The sequence below is a fragment of the Protopterus annectens genome, chromosome 7.part0 (genome assembly GCF_019279795.1).
Source record: "Protopterus annectens isolate FY-2018-M chromosome 7.part0, PAN1.0, whole genome shotgun sequence".
Taxonomy (NCBI): Eukaryota; Metazoa; Chordata; order Ceratodontiformes; family Protopteridae; genus Protopterus; species Protopterus annectens.
Genome location: NC_056739.1, coordinates 518,976,856 through 518,994,913, shown reverse-complemented (window position 1 = coordinate 518,994,913; position 18,058 = coordinate 518,976,856).

The following is an 18,058-nucleotide window of genomic DNA, read 5'->3' as shown; positions in this document are numbered from 1 at the left end:
TTATAAGGCTAATTACCCAGTTAATATCTATTGACCAAACTTTTGGTTTCAGAACTTCTCAGCCAAACTGTTATGAGCCCTGGCCTACATCTGTATACTTTAGAGTAAAAATGTGTCTTAAACATGGTATCTATCTTCTGGAAAGGCTACATACAAATTTCAGTAAAATTTATTTTTGCAGTACATTTTCTATGCATCCAAATTTAGCATGTTTTATGTCAAATATTGTATTGATAACTGTCCTTTAGATTTTTACTTTTTATTTGTAGACTCCAAAATGTGGCAACAAAGTGACAGTAAATTATCATATCTAAATACTAATCCAGGTGATAAAAACAACCCAAATTATCTACATAGTAATCCAGATAAGAAGAAAAAAGCAAATGTATTATTGCTGCAAGGTCTGGTGATGGATTAAGGTTTCAAATTTAAGACCTGTTGTTTAGATGATGATAGCACTTCTTGAAAGCAGATACATGGCCCTTCAGTGTCAACCTGACATTGAAAATCATACCCACATTATGAATCTAAGAAACACATTTCAGTCTGTTCCCCCTTAGCTAATCAGGAGATGGGGGTGCAACAGATAGAATGATGGAATGGATGAGAATTGGAATGCATCAGCTTCACCTCAGTTTTAGTGAGGGTGAGATTCAGTCAACTCTCAGACATCCATTGAAAAGCAGACTTCAGTTAATCTTATTGAGTAGTGAGATATATCACAGACTGCTGAATGAAGGACAGAGATAACTGAATATCATCAACATATGAGTGATAAGCAGCACCACTCACTCAAATAACTACAGAAAGGCAGCATGCAAACATTGAACAACAACGATGTCATCGAGTATAATGCCCCTTTGGCATGTACCTCACTAGACACTTGCAACAGCTGGAAAGGCCACAAAAGTACTCCACAAAGAGGATCCTAGGCCTTAAACACATGTCCTACACAGACAGACTCAAAAAACTCTAGCTATTCTCTGCCTCATATCATCTACTAAGATGCGCTCACTGCTTGACTTACAAAGCCATGTCTGACCCAGCTCTGTTAGAAATGTTACATCTAAAGAAATCCTAATCCCTACTTACCACATGCTCCAGAGAACTCAACCTCATTACTACAATCAACAGAACATGCTGGAGGGACAGGTTCATAACCCAGAGACTGCCCATGCTCTGGAATAGACTTCCAATACATATCAAGCATAGCACCACACTGGCCCTCTTTAAGAGAAATCTTGATGAGTGGATGGGAAATAGAAAGTTCACCCTGGGGTTCACTCCAGTGGCTCTGCTTGATAGAGGCAATGAGAACTAACATCGGGAGGCAAGACGCCAAGGCATTTCTATGGGCTAGGCTTGTAAAGGCTCCAGGCCCATTAGCCTAGTACACACCTATGAACCTATGAACCCATGTCAGGATCTAACTGGGTGACACTCCACATTCCAAAAATTAGGCACTAGAGGACTTGGCCCTGGCACTACCCTCTATGAGCTGCCCAATAAATAAGAGTTGAATTAGTTAAGCTTGGTGTTAGTAAGACTATAGTATTTTTAATACTTCCACAAGGAGCTGGGTCAGCTCAATGTAAAGGCACTGACACATGAAGGAGCAGGAAGATTAAATGCATGTTCTGATCCCAAGCAAAAGGAACTCACTTATTTGTTTATCTACCTACTTGCCTATGTGTTATTATTTGTATATTTATTTGTACTTATACTTGTTGACAAATGTAGTGGACTTATCTACACAGACCTTTTAGTACCTCAGCTTTACAGCACTAAATAGTTTGCTCAAAGTAAAACAATGGGAAAATGGAAGTTGACTTTGTAAGGGCTGTCCCATTGCCATGCTTAGATCTAACACCAGACTAACTTGGGCCAAACAGGACATGAGTCATTTAATAGGAAAAATGTGCACATGTATCACTTTCACAGTGACTTTACCTATATAAGAAAATCTAAAACTTATGCAGCCATTCTCCAAAAAACTGGGAATAGAGGTGGATATTTTAGGAACAGGGATAGTAAAAACACTACATCTTTTCATATTGTCAGGGGGAAAAACTCTCACGGAAGACCAAACTTTCAAAAAATGTCTGACCTCAGAAAATCTAGACAACAATTAACAAATCTGGTTGAACAAGGATCCAGCTAACAGTAGTTAGAGCACAATAATGAAAGCATATTCATGACCTCATCATTACTGACATTAGCAAAAATCAGCCCAACACACCAAGTGGAAGGCAGGGGTCTTTGCATAAAATACATCACAACCAATTATGGGTGTGTTACAGGAATGGATTGTCTTATCTCTACAAGCAGTGATACAGGCAGTTTTCCACAGTCTGTTCACAATGCAAATGACCACTTCTGGATAAGATAGAGCAGAAATCTTACTGGAAAGGGGACCTAAGATGGCTGACAGCTAGGAAGCACACACTTCAGCCTGCTCTCAATAGGGTATAATCTAATTAGATCACACGCTACCACTGCATCAAACCTTAAAAGAAAAGAATAACAAAGTAAGGGAAAAATATACTCTCACATACCTGCTGCTTATTTTCTGAATTCGAAGCAAGAATAAGCCAAAACATTATCTTCTACAACAGTGGTAATAGTGGTGACTCCAGTTACATGTGCCTGGGCCTGCCAGCCTTGAAACAACAGCCTAAACAAGCAAACAATCAGAAGTTCTTATTAAAATGGAACAAATGGAATCACAATCCACTAAAACAAGGCTATCGCTAATCAACTCTCCAGAAAAGGAGATCTCTTCAGAGAGACAGAAAACCAATAAATTGCAACCAGAAGCTCCTAAGCAAATCCAGAAAACCAAATCTGACTAGCCATTTACTATGGAAGAATTCAAAGCTGCTCTAATCCCCCTTCAATCAGAAATACATGCTTTCTCTACAAAATTAACATCATTCGGTAATAGCCTAGACCAAATCATGACAAGAATAGAGCAAAATGAAGCAAAAATAATGAATAATGAAGTTAAAATACAGCAGTTTCAAAAAATGTATGTGAAAATGACACTTCCATCAAGGATTTGCAACAGAAAATAATAGATCTTAAAGCAAGAATGAGACGAAACAATGTCTTAATCAGAGGAATTCCTGAAAAATATGATCAATCACAACTCACCAGTATTGCAAAAGAAATCTTTGACATCGTTGTTGAGAATAAGGAATTATCACAGCCAATTACAATAGAGAGAATCCACAACTAAGGAAGTCTCAAACATCCGACACCCCCAGACAAGTTTACGCAAGAATCCTTAATGCCTCACATGCCCAATCTATTATTTTCTTTGCTAAAAAGAAAAAAAGCATCACTTGGAATGGCAATAAAATCTCAATCACACAAGACCTTCCATTACCAATTAAGCAGTCGAGACAAGTTTTATCACCCTTTTGCAACTACCTTTTGAACAAAAATATTGAATTCCAAATGAAGTACCCGGCGATCCTATGTTTCCAACATAACAGTATCAATTACTCAATTAAAAACATCCAAGAAGCCAAATTAGCTTTTTCCAAAGCATTTAAAGAATTACCGCCAAATCTCGCATCAAGCAAATAAACTGAGTTCCAGTTGACAAAATGGAGTTTGCTCTACATAAGAAATGCACATAGTTCCCGATGAAATAAAAAAAAATAAACAAATAAATAAATAAAACAACGAACACCCAAAACCAACTTATTTCAGATATTTACCTAATTCTTTGGCTTGCAGTATCAGTGCCGTCTCGAAATTCCATTCTATAAATTGAGGTAAAGCAACTCACAATCAGCAAATGCCCTCTGACCCTAAAAGCAACTTCTGTTAAAAAGCAGGAAGTATAAGAATACAAAGGGTGAAGGTCGCTGGTACTACATAGAATCAAGTATAACACTTGGTCCACACTATTCCCATAATAACAGTACAGTGCCTATCTTGCTTTAGTTATCCGATAAACACTACTGGGATCTACAAACCAATCCATCAGTATGTCACTCTTTTTGAAGACACGTATGGCGAAAATAAAGCCATATGTTCCAACTTTTGGGATAAAACGTATTGCCCCTAAGTCACTGAGGAGCATTGTATTCAAAACATTTCCATTTCATTTTTAAGCCTCAAATACTTCATAAAACCCACAATTCTAAACTAGCTACTTCAACTTATTGCTAAGTTTCATGGGAGTAACATATAAAAATCTATAAATCTCTATCCCTTACCAGAAGGTAAATCGTCTTCCATTTGAGACCAGTGATATACACTTGCCGCTCTTAATCAACTCAAATGGGGCTGTTAAGGTAAGCTGGAAGCAAAGTCAACTAGTTGCTAGATATTAGCCGGAGAAAGAGTATTACTGTAGCTCCATAGTTCACTCTGGAAGCGATACAACATTACATGGAAACTTCAATAATATTGTTAAACTCCCTGAACAGTACTGCTTCCTGTGAAAATAAATAAGATGTGGATGAGGAAGAGAAAAGGATATGCGAGCAACTAACATAGATGTATCTGTAATCGGCAGATGTCTGGTGATTGCCAAACAACAAGGAAAATCAAGAAATCTTTTAAAGCTGTACAAGGTATCAAAATAAAAAAAGGAAAAAAGAAATGTATTAACTTCATAAGTACCCTAATTACCCCAAGCAAGTCTCAAAACTAAAACGACTTTATGTTAGCGAACCACCAGCTACCGTTTTCTTCCTTTTGATGGAGAATTGGGCACCTATAACTTCATCTATACCATACAAGTTAGATGAACTCCTTCTCTGCAAAGCCACCAATCCATAGAATAATTGTACATTTTTTAAGCTTCTACACCAGTTAATGCTTCATACTATTTAAAGAAATGAAGCATTAACAAGATGTCAGATGTGGACAGTCCGAAAAATGCATTGTTAAAAGAATGTGCTTAGTATCTGGTACTCCATCTTAGTGACATCCTTGCTCCTTTACTTGATATGGTGTGATGTCTCCTGTACAGAAAGCACAGATGGTCTCCCTTTGATTAGCCCTAATTCTCTTATACAGTACATCTTGTATAAGTAGCTATTTGTAATTTTTAAATCAAATGTTAAACACTTGATAAGGGCTTAGCTACAAAATAATCTATGTTGGTCCTTCCAAGGCTTTTGTTTATTTTACTCCTGCATATGTAAAATATTATCTTAAACAGTTTAGAGATTAATTCAAGCTTTTTTAACTGGGCCAGGTCTTGGCTTACCAGAGCCTTAGCTCAGTATGGGTTAGAAATGGATTCTAACAGTAGATATGAAAATCTTCACAATACTTGGTGACTGAGTATATAAGGAACTAAGTACAGATATGTTGTAAATCTAGCAAGTATTGCAAACTATTACCCCCAAACATACAGAAGCTACAACAAATAATTCTACTTTTGTGATTGATCACTTCACAATGAATTTGAAAAAAATATAGACTGATCCAAAGAGAAAAGCTTAAATTTTATACACAACTTGGATTTTTTTTTTTTTTTTTTACTGATATAATCACTAGAACGAAGGGATAAATAAATAAAAGCCCCATTGTATCTGGTCTGGAAATCTAACTAAATGTAAGCAAATTAGGCCAGATTATAGAGTTTTCAGCCTAATATATGTAATGTAAATGATGATTTGTTCTCTGCTTTCCAATGGTTGATGTACTCAGCACCAAAAACCTGTTTAAGGCTCACGACCTAGGAGGCAAATCATAATACACAAATAAATATGTAACTTTGAACTTCGGAAAAGGATTTGCATAGGAAAAGAGGTCAGATAACTATGCAGCGTCTAAAACTTAACATAAGAGTAGTTAACATTGTCACTTAGCTACTTGCTTCGAAATGTTAAGAGTTAACTTTGGAAGAAATATTTCTGGTGCATAGGGTGAAGAGCTTCCACACTGAACTTCTAATTTTATTAAACATTCACTTTAAAAGGACTATTAAATATGAGCAAAACATTCTGACCATATGATCTGTCACTGACTTATGAAGGTTACTTTTCTTTACAACAGCTTTGTAACAGTGTTGCTAGTGAGATGCACACCCAGCCTAATCAACAACTATGTAAAAATATATGATTGATTTTATGTTATGTGGTACAAGGATGTTGCAAAACTATAACAGTTGCTCAAGTAATGACTTGCAGTCTAAAGAAAATGTATATGTTAATATATACCTTCTCCTGTTTTTAATGCAGTACCATATTAACCAAGATCAAGCCAACACAACAACAATACATTTATGTTTATAACAAATGTCGTATTAACCAGATATAAATACTTGAAATATGGCAATCATTTATATATGAAACCAAGACAATATAAAATTGCTATCAGAAATATGTCTATAAAAATGCCCAAATTGCAGTTAAACTTGATGAGAAAGGCTTAATAAGGATTTATGTTGTACAATAAGATGGGCACTCAGTAAATTATTAGACAGTATTGAATTACATGCAGCCAAGAGCATTAATAAGATAAGATTTGTTATGTTTATGGATCTATGTGTACTGATATGTTGGAACTGTAATCTAAGAGAGAAAAATTTCATGGGATCGAACTTTTAGCTCACTTGAGATATACTAAATGTATTATGCCATCTCTTCAATGCATGATCACATGGAACAAGTCTTATATACAAGAAATTTGCAGAGACAAATGAACTTCAAAATTCTTACATCCCTAACAATAGTGAAGAAATTACACAAAAAATATTTTTGGCTCTCAAAGCTCACACCAAAGAGTAATTAATATTTACTCGAAAAAACATCCAATTCAAAGAGGTTAAGGCAAATACATATAATTACAGTCTCTTCTTTACAGAAGAAATAATAGTCTTCTAGTAGTGAGTCTAGGCTGGAATCCTTTAATACAAGATTTGGATATAACTAAACTTATCCTTTAATAAATCATTAAAAAAGGAGATAAAAAAGAAAAAAATGCATAACTTAGACCATATCTGTAAAAGTTAATGCAGGCTATGAAGTTTTTTTTTTGTGCTGAATAACTGATGGATTTTAGAGTAACAGTAGGACTTTGTATATTGGTTAGGTTTGTAAATATGGTTTTTACCTCTCTTTCAGATAACAGCAGGTCGTGGTTAGGCACGGGGGGTCTGAGGGAGGGGGTTGTCACTCATACACTTCACAGTCACACCTATTGCCTATTAAGAATTACAAATATTTACACCGGAATGACGTTTGCACCCTTCGATAATGTTAGTTTTCATATGTACACAGAATACCAGCAACTAACAATGGGTAAAACAATGCTTTAATGGTATCACTGGAATCTTAGAATGTAAAAGGGCTACAAAATAATAAGAAAAAGAACTTAATTCTACATTTAATCCATAAATCAAAAGCCTAAATAACATTTATCCAAGAGACCCACATGAACAAAATACACTGGGAGAAGTATTTAAAAAAGAAATGGATAAAGCTATTAATAGCTGCAGGGAACTCTACTGTCTCTAAAGGGGTAGCAATAATAGTTAAAGACTCATTCAAAGGCACCATAATATCAAGTGATACTGATTCTAATGGTAGGTGGTGTTATCTATCATGCTGCCTATCATGTTTCAATAAAGACATTTTAGTCTTAAATTTATACGGTCCATACGTGTTCCACAATTCTTTCATATATGAAATATACAAAATTTTAGAAAAATTCCCAAATCATCTATACTTAATAGGTGGGGATTGGAATATGACTATTAGACCTGAACTAGATAGAACGAACAAATTTAACAACCAATCTGCCAGTCTTTATAGCCTTATAACTGAATTAATGGATGACTATGATATATTTGATCCTTTTGAGTTATACAGAAGTGATCCTGCAATCAGTAAGTTTACATTCTATCCAGCCTTACATAAATCGTGGTCTAGAACAGACTTTTTTTTTATTTCAACAAGTTTCTTAAAATATGTAATAAACTACTACACCGATCCCAGATCTATCTCTGACCATGCCAAAATAAATTAAAAAATACGTGAAGCAAGGATAAACATAAGAGACCAAGTTACATCAAACTGGACTCTAAACCCTAATCTACTAAAAAATAGAGAACTCTAACAAGAAGTATAGGAATTCACTACCCAAACAAACAATAATTTAGAAAAAACTAACATTCCCCAGACATCCAATGGGCCGCTGACAAGGCAACACTTAGAGGAATATTAATTCAAAAAGCATCCTTACTAAAGAAGCAAGCAAAATCACAAATAGTTACCTTAGACTCCAAACTAAGAAGTTTAGAGTTAGATATGCAAGCCAAATATAACCCAGATTTAGAAAAACAGATGCTGGCCGTACAAAAACAACTGCATGAAATCCAATTAAACCAATCCTCACTTAATGAACTCAGACTTCTCCATAGATATGCTGAATGGGCACAAACCCCTTCTAGAATTCTGGCAAGACTAATCAACATCAAACATTCACCCGCTAGAATAAAACAAATTAATTACAATAACAGATCCTACATTTTGGACAAGGAAATCATTCAAGTTTTTGAAAGAATATATCAAGAGGTATATGGCCTCCAAACACATGCCGAGGAGGCACTCACTGATAACGTCTTAGATGCTCTGGAATTCCCAATAATAAATGATATTCAGGTAAATAAACTAAAGGCATCAATAACTGTAGATGAAATATCACTAGCCATCAATCACTTAAAATCAGGGAAAGCCCCAGGCCCAATGGATACTTAGCTGAATTCTATAAATCCTTCAAGAAACAATTGGCTCCTATCTTGTTCAAAATGTATAATTATATAATAAAATTTGGCATTACTGACTTATATATAAATAATTCTAAGACAATACTTATACCAAAGCCTAACGCAAATGAGAACAACCCCAACGATTATCGTCCAATTGCACTAATTAACCTAGATATAAAAATCCTATCATCATTACTGGCTCATAGACTTAGTAAAATACTCCCTTGTATTATATCTCCCGAACAGCTTGGATTCATGAGTAATAGGCAAGTTTGGGACAATACGTTAACAATAGAAGCAATAACAAACATGACAGTTAAAGACAAATTCCCCAAGTACACACTTTCTGTAGATGCACAAAAAGCTTTTGACAAAGTCAACCTAAACTTACTTTTCAAGACTCTAAAACAGTTTGCTCTTCCTGAAGAATTTATTGCTATGATCAGAGTTCTTTACAACACGGCCACAACTACATTATGCATAAACAGAAAAAAATCAAACCCTATTCCAATAATAAATGGAACAAGACAGGGGTGTCCGCTTTCTCCTATTCTATTCAACATTTATTTAGAGGTCCTCCTCTTGAAATTGAGCCAAAAAACATTTCACCACTCTGTACACATTTTTAAAGTCCAAGTTAAGTACACAGCGTTTGCTGATGATCTTAACATCTACTTTGAGTTTTCATCCACAGACTTAGAAAAGATACTAAGTTCCATTGACATGTTCTCAGTTATATCAAATTATGCTATAAATCCAAGTAAATCAAAAATATTTCCATTAAATCCTTCAGCACATAAGGAGTTTTTCATTCCAGAAACAAAAAATTAAAGTGGATTATTCACTTAAGTACCTAGGCATCACCTTCATCCATCTCCATCAAGAAATAATAAAAAAAAATCTTTATAAAGCATGGTCAAAAGTTACAGAAGATCCAGACAGATGGAAAAATCTAAAACTTTCTTTTCTCTCCAAAACAGCAATCATAAAATTGAATATCCTCCCCAAGATTTTTTTCATTTTAATGCTATCAATCAAACCATTCCAAATATTTTTTTCTCTAAGATGACAACAACATTGGGCAAGTTCATTTGGCATCCTAAGAACACCAGAATTAGTTATAACAGATTAACTCTGTCCAAGGAGAAAGGCGGTATGAACCTTCCTGACTTCAAGACTTACTACCTTATTATAAATGCCAGTCGCATAATACGTTTTGGCAATTATAAACCCTCAGATACTTCATGGCACCCTCTCTGGATCAAAATCTATTACTAACACCTCAGATCTTCCAACATAAATCCGAAGGCTATACCTTTTCTAAATAACAAAACTCTGAAAGACTTCAAAATACATCCGATTTTAATCAACAATACGATCTGTTTCCAAAAACACATAACATCCTCGAACTTAAACAATTCCTTAATTATGGCTCAAATAATACATATGAACCCTAATATCAAGATTAATAACAATATGATAAATCTTAATAACTACCCCAATATAAAGAAGTGTTTAATCTGGTACTTTTATCAAGTCAAAGATCTGCCTTTGAGTTCCATTGTGCACTCCCTGGCAGGAAGTAAAAAATACCGCATAACTATTAAGCAAATACTATATCTAGTAACTCTAATAACATCAGATGCTAACATATCTACTCAAGACTACCATCAGTATCAACAAATCACTACCCTTCTTCTATTGAAGACTAAAATGTTATCAAAAACTTATAGATTAACCACTCAAATCAAGTCCAGGGACATAATCCTATTTTCTAATTATTGGGGAAGACATAATAATAATTTAACTACTGAACAAAAACTAGAAGCAATTGACATAAACATAAATCTAACTCCTTTTAAAAAATTTATTTATACTCCATTTATGATTAACAATAATGCTTACTACACACCACTTTTGCTGAGCAAAATAAATCCAAATTCGTCACCTTTCTGTCCTACTTGCTCCAACCAAATAACCGACACTCTTCATATATTCTGGTCTTGTAAAAATATATACGAGCTATGGTGCTCTTTAAGAGCAAAATTATAAAAAACAGGCTATATGAAGACTACCCTCTCGTGGGAAATGGCATTATTATACATATGAGTCCAAACATATCATTGTAATGCTGAGTGCAACACTAAAATCCTATATAGCCCTTAATTGGCTTGACACATCCAAAACTTGGGCAGAATTTAAATCTATAGCTACCAAATATATCATAGCAAATAAACTAAAAACAGTAAGTCATAAGAATTTAACTTATTTTCAGAAATACTGGAAAAGACTTTTACAGGTGCTTAATTAAAATCTTACTAAAGTAACTTAAGCAAAATCATACCCCCCTCTTCAATCCCCATTAAATAAAAAAATCCCTATACAGCTCTATAAAAAAGACATTATCAAACTCTTTACAAGAGGAATATGTCATGTACACCCGGATTATCAGATTGTCATCTGGTATATAAACAAAATAACTACTACTACCACATGAAAAACTATAAACATTATCTTCTACATGACATCATTTATGAGTGACAACCCAGTGTATATATTGTAAATAGTTGTTTAGATAGGTTTAGGTATATGAGTATATCTCCTTCCCTGCCAAAATAACATTGTTTATGATAGAATAGCAGTATAAACATTTAGTCGTCAAACTAAAGTCTGAACTACAAGTCAATTATAACACCATAAAGCATACTCACTTCATGTCAGAGCCTTGCACAACAAATAGCAGGTCTGTTTTTTTGTTATCTTTTTTTTTATTATATGAGCTCTTCTATATTGTGTAGAAAATCCATCTCATATACCTTATAACTTCTCTGTACATTTTTTCTCTTCTGTTATTATTATTTTATTACTAGTTTCTCAGTACATTACAATTGCATTAATATGTTTATTGTCAACTTGGACTGAAATGTTCACTGTATTTAAAGAAAATTGCAATAAAAATCATAACTGAAAAAAAAAAATCTTACTGGAAAGATAACTTGCATTCTTACATGGTATTCCTATTCAGAATGTTCTATACTGGGCATTCAAATCAAACCTGCCATCCAGCAGGCTCATTCTACATTATTTGTGTTCCATTTTGTCATCCTAGCCAGGTACCATCACCCAGCATGGAAGACTTCTGTCAGTATGGTCACTGGTATGAAATCCTTTGGAATCATATGTCCTGTTTTGGATGGTGCATGTCCATAACAGTCTTAATAGTATGACAGCAAATGAAGAAGAAAAAAAATATAAGGCAGGACATGTTTCCAAAGAAATACAAGATAAAAATGAGGACTTGCAAATGTATACTCTGGAGGAAGAAAGAAAGAATTGAATAAGATATGACAGAAACCATCACATGCCTATAAGGCACAAGAGAGTTAAAGGAGAATATTATCTTTGAAAAAGTGCCTTCTGGTGACATGTCATATTCATCTCCTTTTTTCAAAGATAATGGTACCAATGGTAGTATGACTAATCAGTCTCAAGGTTTATTGGAAGGGCTTATTACAATAAACTCTATAAATATATAATGTACTCTAAAGCATACTTTATCTCTGCATAAACTGGCCACAGGTAGAAGGGTTTAAAAATATTTAATAATAAATAATTAAAACAAAAGACAACACTACTATACCACAGAGATATCTAAAAGTTCAGAGATCACACAGAAACTTAAAATAATATAGTAGCACAGGTCTGATTTCAAAGAAAAATACCTAATTAATCTTTACTAGTTTAACTATTCCTACAAGAAATCACAGTGCTAAAACTTACATGTGAGCATACGACAAAGTGCTGAGTTAGATGTCCAAAGTCAAAAATGCTCCCAGTCTCTCACTGAACAATAGTTTTTAAACACAAACCAACAGCTCTGCTGAGGCCCTCCCAAATTACATCATTTTGACACTTAGGTTTTCGCAGTATTCATATTGCATCATCTTGACACCTGATCTGAGTTCTCAGGCCACAAACTGCATTATTTAGCAATCCAACACCTGCTCATAAACAACAATAACAGGCATTTCACATGTATACTCTAGCAGAAACCAGAGCAGTAAAGCACCATCCACATGTAAATTCTGATCATAAAATTTAGCCTTAGAACAATGGGCATGAAACCTTCACCCAGACTCACTGGAGCTGAATTCTAACATGAAAGGGTCACAACATGCTTCACTGGGCCAGTAGAGTGCAATGTTGTCACATATATTTCAGTTCCACATTTCACATTTCTTTTACACTCAAGAAAACATGCCTGTATTTTACATTTATTTAAAATGCCAGAATTATATATCAAATTCTATTTGACTAGGCTGGCAGCCTTCATCCATCTCTCCCCAATCATCACATCCCCCCCCCCCCGGGGGAACTCAAGCAAGTTTTTCAAGTGCCCCTTGAGAAACATCGCTTGAGAGTGTCAGGTCTATCTGGGTGTACCTCACCCCATTCCCTGTCTTGAGAGCCCATCTGCATTGGCATTGCTACTCCCACTGTGGTGCTGCACTGACATATCATATGCTTGCAACCCCAGGCTCCATCTTAGCAACTTGGTGTTTTGCTGACTGGCTCTGTTTAACCATGTTAGAGGGTTGTGATCTGTCATCACAGTGAATTTCCTTCCATACAGATAAGTATGACGTTTTTATACTGCCTACACTATGGCTAGGCATTCCTTTTCTACCACTGCATAGCATTCCTCCCTGAGTTGGAGCCTACGACTGAGATAAATCACTGGGTGCTCTTCTCCCTCTGAAGAAATCTGGCTATGTACAGTCCCCACCCCATAGTTTGAAGCTTCCACCTGCACAACAAAGTCTTTGCTGTAGTCTGGACTGGCTAACACAGGGGGTCCCCCCAAAGCTTCCTTAAGCTTCTGAAATGCCTGCTCACATGCTGGGGTCCACACTACCTTATCTGGCCTGTTCTTCCTTGTCAGGTCTGTGAGGGGAGCAGCTAAGGTACTATAATTGAGAATGAACTTTCTGTAGCACCCTGCTGTCCCTAAGAATGTTCTCACCTGCCTCTTGGTAACAGGTGCAGGCCATGCCTGAATAGCCTCCACTTTGGCAGATTCTGGCCTTAACTTACCACTCCCCACTCTATGTCCTAGGTAAGAGACCTTTGCCATACCCATCTGACATTTGCTCAGATTAATGGTCACCCCTGCCCTCTGTAGTCTGCCCAGCACCTTCCTGACATGCTGATGGTGCTCTTGCCAGGAATGGCTGTAGATGGCAATATCATCTAGGTAAGCAAAGGCAAACCCTCCTGCTCCTGCTAGGATATTATCCACCAGCCTCTGGAATGTCACTGGGTCATTCTTCATTCCAAAGGGCATCTTTGAGAACTCGTAAAAGCCAAAAGGAGTCACAAAGGCTGACTTCTCTCTAGCACTGGGAGTCAAAGGCACCTACCAGTAACCCTTGGTAAGATCAATGATTGTAAGATACTTAGCCCCACCCAGCTGCTCTAAGGCCTCATCTGTCCTAGGCATGGGGTAAGCATCTGGCTCTGTGTGACTATTTAATTTCATGTAATCCACATAGAACCTGGTGCTGCCATCCTTCTTTGGCACCAACACTGCTGGTGAGGCCCAGGGACTGTTGGAATCTTGAATCACCCCTAGTTCCAACATCTCCTGTACCGCTTCCCTCAGAGTCTGTTTGATTCTCTCAGGCACCCTATAAGGGGCCTGCCTAATAAGCATTTGGGGTCCTGTATCCACCTGGTGATGCACCAGGTGCATGCACCCTGGTTTCCCAGTGAACACGTCCCCAAATTCCTGCAACACTGCTCGGATTTTTCGAACCTGGGTAGGAGATAGCTGTTGGGATATTGCTACCCCTTCCACTGAGGTGTCGGCCCGAGCCTCACTGAGGAGATCAGTCCATAGATCTCACTCAGACTCCTCCTGCAATCCACTGCAAATGCTCATCACAAGGGCCTCCCTATCCTGGTAAGGTTTCATCATGTTAACATGGTACAATTTGTGCCCCTGCCTTCTGTCTAGCAGTTCCACCATGTAGTTAACATCACTTACCTTTCTTACCACCTTGTAGGGTCCCTCCCAAGCTGCTTGCAACTTGTTGTGTCTGACAGGAATGAGAGCCATCACTTGCTGCCCTACAGCATACTCTCTAGCTCAAGTATTCCTGTCATTCCATACCTTTTCTGTTGTTGGGCTTCTGCCAGGTTCTCCTGGGCCAAGCCAATGAGTTCCCTGAACCTTGTCCTGAGGTTTAGGACTTATGCCACAACAGACTCCTTGTGAGACTCACACTCACCTTCACACTCATCTCGAATTAAATCTAGAGTTTCCCTCACCCTATGCCCATACAGCAACTCAAAGGGTGAAAAACCTGTGGATTCCTGGGCAACCTCTCTGTAAGCAAACAACAGATGGGGCAAATATTTGTCCCACTCCCTCTTAAACTGATCTGCAAATGCCCATAGCATGGACTTGACTGTACAGTTTAACCTCTCAACAAGACCATTAGACTGGGGATAGTACAGGGGTGGTCTTCATGTGCTTCACCCCACAGGACTTCCACAGACAAGCCAGCAGGTCTGACATAAAATTGGCACCTCTGTCAGACAGTATTTCCTTTGGGAAACCTACCCTGCTGAAAATCTCTAACAAAGCATTTGCCACCTTCTCAGCCTCAATGGAGGACAAAGTCACTGCCTCACAGTATTGTATAGCATAATCTACAATCACTAAGATATATTTTTTCTCTGTGGAACTTGGGGTACTTAGAGGACCCACAATATCCATAGCTACCCTCTGAAATGAATTCTCAATCACAGGCAAAGGCATCAAAGGAGCTCTCACCTTGTCTCCTGCCTTGCCTATCTTTTGGCACTCCTCACAGGTCCTTCAGTACCCAGTTACATCTCTGGAAATTCCAGGCCAATAGAAGTTTTGCATAATATGCCTCTTTGTAAGTTTTATGCCCATATGACCTACAAAGGGAATACCATGGGCTATGGCTAGAAGTGCCAGATGGTAAGCTCTAGGCACTACCAACTGCTGTACTCTCTCACCTTCTAGCCCTCCCTCAGGGGTCCACTCTCTGTACAGTAACCCTTTGTTCCAGTATACAGATTTCCCCTTTCCTTGAGAATCAGGTGCTTCCCTAGCTACCTGCCTCAGGCCTTGCAATGTAGGGTCTGAGAGCTGAGCCTGTCTCAAGTCTCTCCTTGTAACCCTTCCCAGCTACCCTTCCACAGGAAGTCAGGCATCTTCTGACAGTGGTGCCTCACTGTCAGCCTGGGTACTACTACTCACCTCTACTTTTGCAGTTACCCTGTCCAAGGGAACATCAGTACCCACAAGCAGCTGTGGCTCACATTCAGGTTCACTGCTACAGAGTAGCTCACTTCCTGAAGTAACCACATCAGCAGTCCTGGCTGCAAGTATGCAGTCTGTCTGGGTCTCCCCCAGGCTACCAGACCCACATACTTGTATCCTAGCCTCACTGCATGTAAATGCATAAGTGCATAGTACTGCTCATCCAAATTCTTCCCTCTCAGGGCATCTGTAGGATGGTAGTTCCATACCCCTATTGTCTCAAGACAGCCCACTGTTGGCATTTTGTCTTTCCCACTTACTGGCTCACTCCACTCTGGTGCCCCACCTTGCCTTTGTGGACATCTGTATGCCACATGGCCCCACTGGTTGCATTCAAAATATTTAACCCTAGGTCTTGGATGTGTACCTGGGCTAGTGGCTTCCCCTGCTACTGGCGGATTCTGTTGGAGCAGTCTGTGCTGGCCACCATTGGTTCCTTTAGACCCATGAGCAGTACTGTGGGTCCCTTTCCTGTGCAGGGCTGCCCTGCTTGCTAGGTATAGGTCTCCCTTCTTCCCTAAATCCTCTGAAGTAGCACATTGTCTATCAGCTAATCAGATTCTTATGTTCTCAGGCAAAGTGCTAAGGGCTTGTTCCCTTACCAAAAGGTCTGCCAGCCCTTCAAACGTGGTGACCTGACATCCACTCACCAAGCTATGAAAATAAGTGCTCAGCTCAGCAACATATTCACATACATTTTCATCTGCTTTGCGTCTATGCTCACGGAACTTTTTCCTATATATTTCAGGTGTTAGCTTAAAACATTGTAACAGACATTTCTTTACAGCAGTATAATCAAAACAGTCAGTGCCATGCATTTTTGGTAAAGAAGTTGAAGCTTTACCATGGAGTGAGGAGGTCAGGAACCATATCCAGAGCCCTTGGTCAACTTCATACTGTTTACATACCCGGTCAAACATATGAATGAAGCTATCAAAATTATCCCCCTCTTTAAACTGTGGAAGAAATTTACTGTCCTTTTGTGCTTCTGGGGTCTGGTTACTCCCTTCCCCATTACCTCCATGACTCTGGCAAAGAGTCAGCATTTCTCTCTCATGCCTTCTCTGCCATTCATGTTCTTTAGCTTCTAGGCTCCTCATTCTCTCAGCTGCTTCTAGTTCCATATCCCTGGCATCCAACTCAAGTCTCTTTAGCTCCAGCTGGATTTTTAAATCCACTGCAGAAAGGTTGAGCTGTCCATTCTCCGAGGATATTGTATCTCCACTGTCAGCCTGATTGTCCTCCAGCCTGCTGTTTTCGGATGCAGCTGTAACCAAGGCTGCAATCAGGTCTGCCTTAGTCAGGTTTCTATTCACCAGTCCCCTAGTCTGGCACATCTCCGCCAGCTGGCTCCTTGTTAGCTTTCCATACTCCTCTGCTGATATGCTGCCTGCTCACCCTAACTAACACTAAGCTAACAAAAGAAATAAAACAATTGTGATCTGAACTCCTGAGTATACACCACGTGGCTGTTTTAGAGTACAAAACACTTATAGAGATCACTGTACATAAGCTACAGGAATTCGCTCAACCCACACCACTACAAGCCAATTAGTATGTGAAGTAGATCTCACCACTGCAAACCACATGTGATGGCCGTGCCCTGGCCCAGCAGTCAAGGAGCCTCAATCCTCACCACTAACACCAGGGTGGTTGTCTCCGAGAAGAGAAAATAATAACTAATACACACAGTAAAGTACAATTTCCCTTAAGTGCATACAGAGATCACAGTCAGTCTGGGGCTGGTTGCTCCTTTGCTCACCATGTCCCAAATAAGACTCCTCACTGGCACAGCTATAGGGTCCAGGTCTCAGCCTAACTGGGCAAGCTAAAACCTCCAGTACCCTCTCTGTCCAACCAGTGCTTCGTGTCTCTGCCCAGGTAGCTGATACATACACACACACACACACACACACACACTTTGAGAAGAGGTTATACAACCACACGGACTTTCCTGGGAA